Raw genomic sequence first — 6,695 nt, 5'->3', positions numbered from 1 at the left:
GGCTCTCTGTGTGCGTTTTTGTTTCGTTGCGTTTGTTTTCTGGAGTTTATTTTGCGGGGTTCCCGCGAAACGCGGCACGACCGCTCGCCCGGGGCTGCCGCGGCGGTCTCAGTGCTGCCGCCCTGTGGCGAAACTCGGGTACTGCAGCGCACGGCCGGGGGAAGAGGCGCCGTTTGACCCGAAGCGGTCAGAAGTGCCAGAAACCAACGCCAGAACCGGCAGGAGCTGCGGCTTCGCAGTTCTGTCAGCATTGATCTTAGGACTCTGATTTTGATGCTAGTCGTTTTTACTTACATTACGCTACAGTGTTCTGTTTGGTACTGCTAGTGGGTAACAAATAATTGTGCTGTACCACAACGCGAGAGGATAATATTTCATAGACTTATACTGCCAAAGAGTTTGCAAGTGTATTGAAAAGGGGGGAATTCAAGAGAAGCTACCAAGTTAATGTATACTGCGATGAAGTTATAGAAGATGTACCCTTCATTAACCGGTTCACGTGGGGTAAATGCTTTCTGACCGCCTGCACGATGAGGGGATATTTTTCACCTTTTAGATCCTTCTGCATGACAAGAGGGAGACAGAAGATTTAATAACACATTGTTTAGAAGCTGAGAGCTTAGTTTATATTTAACTAATAGATGTGTTGTCAGTGAGAAACTAAACATTTATAACTAACTTCATCAATTATTTCTTAGGTTAGATATATTGTATGTTCAAAATTTAAAACAATTGTAATTAATATGTAGCAACTGTGTGATTATAAGCAATGCAAGAGCATCCAGTCGTGGGAGCACTTACAGAGGACGACCCCCAGAGCTCCCCAGTGCAGATGAAAGAAACATTGCCTGCTTAACGGTGTAATTGACTCTGCTGTCAAGCTTATTTCTCCGTTTCAGTACGAGCCCATCCCGTGGCCTCACAGGGCTGTGTCCTGTGGCGGTGCTGTGGGGAAGGGGCGAGATGCTTTCCTGCACCGGTGGATGTGTTTGCTTTTATGCTGAGCGTGTCCTAAACGGTGTCAGTTTGTCTTAATGCTGTCTGGCGTTGCTGCAGTTGCTCTGGTTTTTTGAGGATGCCTTGTGTTTTGGGGTGGCCCGTTTCCCTCGAATCCTCCGTTATCTCAGCTGCTCTCCTGTCCCTTCTTCTGACTAATTCCTCTGCTTTCTCCTGCTCTATTTTTTTCAGAGGCTGAACTCTAATTTGGAATTTCTGTGTTTCTGAGGGGGAGCTGTGAACGCCCGATGCTCAGCAGACCCCCCAGCCCAGGCGGGGAATGGAACCTGGGGAGCAGCGCCCAGGTGGGAGACGCGGCGCCGTCCTCCGTCCCCAGCGTGCGGCAGAGGAGCAGGAGGCGACAGCCGGCCGGGGGCAGATGCCGGGTGCGTCCCCAGCTCGCCAGAGCTCCCCCCGAGCCTCCTCCCGCGGCCCCGCTCGCCCCGTGCAGCCGCTCCCAGCTCCGGCAGCTCCTGCGAGCCCGTCCCGTGTTCCTGGGCCGCTCCCAAGCCCCGTCGTGAAGGCGGCAAGCCGGCCCTCGGCACCTCTCCGGTGGCCCCTGCGGAAGGAGCAGGCTGGGGCAGGGGTGAGCTACGGTGCTAACGGCCGCTGCTTTTTCTCTCCCTCTCCCAGAGGCCGCGCTGAGGATGTGGCCGTTCGCTCCCAGCCCGGGGGATGCCGTTGGCTGCGCCCGCCTCGGGCTGGCGAGGCTCGTCTGGCAGCGTGGCGGGAGAAGGGACAGGGGAGCACGTCCCGTGCGTGGACGGGGGCTGCTGCTGCTGGAGCCAGAGAGGTTGGGGAGAGGTAAAGAGGAAGAAATGCGGGGCCGTCGGCCCAACGTCCGCTTCCTGCGGCGGGCGAGAGAGCGAGCCCCTCTCTCCGGGTGGCGAAGGCTCCCTCTGCGCGGCGTGCGGCGGGCCGGGGGCAACGTGCGCGGCAGGGTCCGTGCGCGTATCCTGGAGCGGGACGGCTGCCTGGCGAGCGAGCCAGCGAGGCTCCATGTCCCCGAAGCCTCGTCTCGTAGGAGCCCTGACACCCCACCGTGTTCTCCTAGGCTGAGGACGGCCGAGCGCCCCGAGTTACCGGAGAGGAAGGGAGGAGAGAAGGAGACGGGAGCGTCTGAGCTGTTAGAAGCCTCCTGGCAGCCACCGAAAGCGAGAGCCGCTGTGAGTCCCTGGCCCTCGGGGCCTCGTCCCCGGCTTGTGTGTCCTGGTGCCTCCCTGCCCCTCCGTCTCCTTTTTCCCCACGCTTTCTCTGGCCCGTTCTTTTCCCTGCCATTAGTTTCCTCTCTGTGTCTGTATGTGCTGCTCTGTCTCTTTCCTTCCTCCCTCCCTTCGCCGTCTCTCTCTCTGTGCCTTTGTCGTGCTCGGCGTTGCCGGCTTTCTTCCGTACGGCACTGTTCCCATCCTCGTTCACGTTCTGAGCCTTTGTGCCGCCCCGTTTTTTTTTCTCTCTTTTTATTTTCTTTTTTCCTGTCCTCCGTCTCTCCGCAGGGCTCCTCATTCCTCTCTTTCTTCCTCCAAGCCCCTGTGTTCCCCGCGGTCTCTCGCTCTGCCATCGTTTTTGCCTGTTGCCCTCTCTCTTGCTTCCCGTTGATAGGAGGAACAAAAATCTTGTAGAAAGCCCTTGGCATAAGGCAGCAAGACCAGGCCTAACGGAACAGAAACCTAACAGAGAAACGCTAGCTCTGTAGGGACTGGAGGTGGGGCAAAGCGGGATGTCCTTGGCTCGCAGGCTGGGAAAATGGGACGTTCCACTAAATGGAGAAGGAGCTACTTGAGTAGCAGCACAAAATGACAGCGGGCGTGCTCAAGACATGAGGTCGAGGAGCCGACACCGGGGCAGGGAGCACCGGGCTGCAGGGGCACCGGGGACCGCTGGAGACCCTTGATGGACACTGGCATACCAGAGATGGACTGCCAGCGAAGGGTGGGGTTATGGAAAGAACTTCTGTTTAATGCACTAACTAAGCGGTAGAAGCAAATGAATATGCAATAGGTGTATGTAAAGAATACCAAGAAGCGTGAATCACACGTACGCTCAAATACAGGGGCCATCCTCTGAGCGTGCGGTGCGCTGTATTGAAATTGCCCGCCGTTTAACACTTTCAGAACAGCGTTAGAGAGTCTTTTTTGCCGACCTTTTGGTGTCTCTCTGCGTCCCGTGGTTCCTCGCCGTGTCCCCGTGTCCCGCTCCCTGCCCGTGGTCGCGTTCCTCTCTGTCCCGTTGACCGTGCCGGGTTTTTTTCCTCCGTCTCCGCGCCGCTGCCGCCGCGCCGATTTGTTTCTTTCTGTGCCCTGTTCCTGGTGCTCTTCCGGCCTCTTTTCCTCTGTCCCCGCCGCTGCTTTGATCTCTGCCTTGTTTTTTCAGAGCCCTGTCCCTTTTTTCTCTTCTCGCTTTTGAAGAGAAGCTGCCAAGTTAACGTATACTGCGATGAAGTTATAGAAGGTGTACCCGTCATTAACCAGTTGACGTGAGGTAAATGCTTTCTGCCCGCCTGCACGATGAGGGGATATTTTTCACCTTTTAGATCCTTCTGCACGACAAGAGGGAGATGGAAGGTTAAGTAACACGTTGTTTAGAAGCTGAGAGCTTAGTTTATATTTGACTAATAATTAACAGATGTATTGTCAGCGAGAAACTAAACAATTATAACTAACATCGTCAAATGAAATAAAGAACGAGGCTTAGCAGTGCTGCTGACTCTGCCGTCCCGTTTCTTTCCCCGTTTCAGCCGGTGAGCCAGCCGGAGGACCCGCTCTGTCCGGCCGCAGGGCCCGTGGAGCCGAGGACTCTCTTGGCGCACCCCGGGGATGTCTCTGGAGAGACTCCTCGTCTCGGTCGGATCGCCGCGGGGACGGACGAGGACCTCTGGTGAGAAGTCTTTCTTCTCTGAAATTTGGGACCGGTCACGTGCTCGCGAACTGTCCGTAAGTCGTGGTACGGAATTTCGTCAGGATAGCGTGGACGGGGTTGCGAGCACCTTAGAGGTATACAGTAGTTGCTGTGGAGTTGTTTGTGCGGCCAGCTTTTGGTGTTGGTTGTTCCCGTGCTCCGTTGTGGTGCAAAGCTGGCTCTGTATGTAGCCGTGAAGAGTACCGTAGTTGGGTTTAATTCTTGGATGTGCCTTGGTTCTGACTATGCACTTGAACACCGAAAACTACAGCAGGAGCTGCTGTGGCTTTAACTTGCGAGGAGTGTGAGCGTTGTGGAGCCATCTGTGTTGCAGAGTGTCCTAATTGCGGTGCTGAGTGTTAGAGAGATTTGAGCTGGGTACCGGAATTGTTTTGTTTTGGAGACGGTGGGATAAACTTGGAGTACAACTTGTGAGGGCGGTGTGTCGTGGGTAGGTTTGAGTATTATCTGTGGAGTACTGCTGTAGGTGTTAATAGTTATTTGCTCGTATTTGTTACAAGATGAGCCGTGTCGTTCCGTGTGACGCGTAATGGGAGGACGGCGTAGTAGCGGTATTCTGAAAAAGAGCCCGTTCGGGTGTATTTTAGGTCACAGGAAAGAGATTGAGGAACCACCTGGTGATAATGTGAATAGAGCAACCTTGATGAAATCTTGTGAGCAGAGGCCATAGTATAAATTGGACAAGGAAGGAAAGGCTGTGCGCAAAGCGCGGTGCTGCACCCGGGCGCCCCAATGCCGTGCCGCAGCGCGCCTCAGTGCTGCCGCCCTGTGGCGAAACTCGGGTACTGCAGCGCACGGCCGGGGGCAGAGGCGCTGTTCGCCCCGCAGGGCTCGCAGCCAGGTATCTGTGTGTCAGTGCCCGTCCCCATTTGTGTAAAAACGACATCCCTCCCTCGGTGGCTCCTTAGAACGTTTAAAGATGTAAATATTGCTACCACTAACATTGTCGATCCGGCTTCTTTCCTCAGTGTAAAGCAAAGGAGCGCGGTTTGTTGTTTCCTTTTAAAGGCGGCTGTTGGAAGCCGCGCGGGCAAAGGGCGTGGGGGTCCCGGCAGGGTGGCGAGAAGGCGAGTGAGGATGCAGAGCGGGCCAATCAGATCGCTCGGGAGGGCTGGAGGGGCGGAGCGCTGATAGGCGGGGAGAATGGCAATTGATGTGCGCAGGCAGCCAATCAGATTGCCAGAGGGGCGGGCGTTGAGGCCTCAGTATTGCGCATGCCCAAATTGCGCAGTCCTCAGTCAGGTCCGACCCTGAGGCGGGCACCTGGGCGCGGAGCGCGGGAAGTAGCATCCAATAGGAGGACGGCGCGCTGGGGTGAAAAGCAGCCAATCAGAGCGCACCGACTCAATCCCGTTTGAACAGCTGCCTCCTTGGCAAGCGCGTCCGTGGTGTCTCGGGGCGGGCACCGGGAGTTAAGGGGGAAACGGGGGTCGAGGCGAGGGAGGGGAGGCTGAGGAGCGCTCATTTTGGCCTCTCCTTCCCCTTGCCCTGCCTCTCCGTCCCTTTTGCCTCTCTCTCCCTCTCTCTGTGTCACCTTGTCTTGCTCCCTGTCCCTATCTGTCTCTGACAAGCTGACCTGCTCCTTGCCCTCCTTTTGTATGGAATCACAGGCTCATTCTGCTTGGAGAAGACGTGCAATTTTCTAATGACTTGACGGTTTAGAGAAACGGCCTGGAAGAGATCATTCCTTTGTCTTTTTTTTGTGTGTGTTTTTTGTGTGTTTTTCTTTTTTTTTTTTCCCACGTGGAGGAAAAAAAAAAAAAAAAAAAACAGAAGAGGCAAATTCAGTGCCTCTGCGGAGAAGCTGGCGACCAGTTTTAGTTAAGAACGCACACCCCGTTGGCGAACGGGTCCCGCGGCAGTTCCACGTGTTGCAGGTAAAAGAAGGAAGTTTGATCTGCCATAGAGGAACAGCCGCCTCTTTCCCTCCTTAGGGTCGAGCGTTGCCCTTGTCTTTGTTCACATGAATTTATGGGCACGCTGGAAATAGCCTTTAAGATTTATATGTAGAGTTTAATCTAACTGGTAAGTGGCATGGGCATAGTTAATTTTTGAACACCTTGCTGCCAGTTGAAATGTAAGGGATGAAATGTGATGGGAAGTAATAAGTAAATTTGGGTTTGACTTCTAGGGTGTTTTTTTCCCCATTAGTGTAAATCAATGGCACCGTTGTCCTGTGGCTCAATCTCCGTTCTGTTCCGTGGAGTCTTCAATTTAGGATGTTCAGGTAAGAAAGTTTGTCCTTCCAAAGAATGACCAGCCATTGGTAGGACAGAGAGAGGCTTTTAAGTGCATGATCAGAATTTAAGCCAAATTCCACTTGACGTTGCTGCTGTTGGTTTTGGCTTTCACTGGTTTCCCCACAGCTCCCTAGTGTTTGGGAGCTCGGAGTGGGCATTTTTTTCCCCCAGGGAGAGGCTATGCTTAAGAATGAATTTGTTTCCTTAGAGGAGTGAGAGTCCGTTTGTGTAACACAAAGAGAAACCCCAGCCTAGTGGAGTTGTGAGTGTGTGTCTGTGAGATGGCTGCTTTACTTTGATGAGTTCACACCTGTGCAATTGCAATGCCAAAGAGCAATGCAAGATAGGAGGGTTTTTTCCGCTGTGGGGGGGGATGCATAAAACCAGAGCTAAGGTGCGGTTGCAGGCTTGGTGGTGTGGCGAGTGGGGCGCCGCTTCGGTGGGAGCTCGGGGTGAGGCCCAGCGGGTTCTGTGTCCTGTACGCGTGGCTTTCGTGCCGCGGCTCTCTGTGTGCGTTTTTGTTTTGTTGTGTTTGTTTTTTGT

At 54.3% G+C, this 6,695-nt stretch overlaps 1 long non-coding RNA gene across 1 annotated transcript; it reads left to right on the top strand.

Annotated features, from left to right (window-relative positions):
* Positions 1-2,840: 2,840 nt before the first annotated feature.
* LOC139828340 (uncharacterized) lies at positions 2,841-6,180 on the top strand. The gene is made up of 3 exons (XR_011739847.1): positions 2,841-3,474; positions 3,731-3,870; positions 6,064-6,180. It is a non-coding gene; the product is annotated as an uncharacterized lncRNA (long non-coding RNA).
* Positions 6,181-6,695: the final 515 nt, after the last annotated feature.

The sequence above is a fragment of the Patagioenas fasciata genome, chromosome 7 (assembly GCF_037038585.1).
Source record: "Patagioenas fasciata isolate bPatFas1 chromosome 7, bPatFas1.hap1, whole genome shotgun sequence".
NCBI classification, from domain to species: Eukaryota; Metazoa; Chordata; class Aves; order Columbiformes; family Columbidae; genus Patagioenas; species Patagioenas fasciata.
Note: the sequence above shows the minus strand (reverse complement) of the source record. Positions and strands in the feature narration are given on the sequence as shown.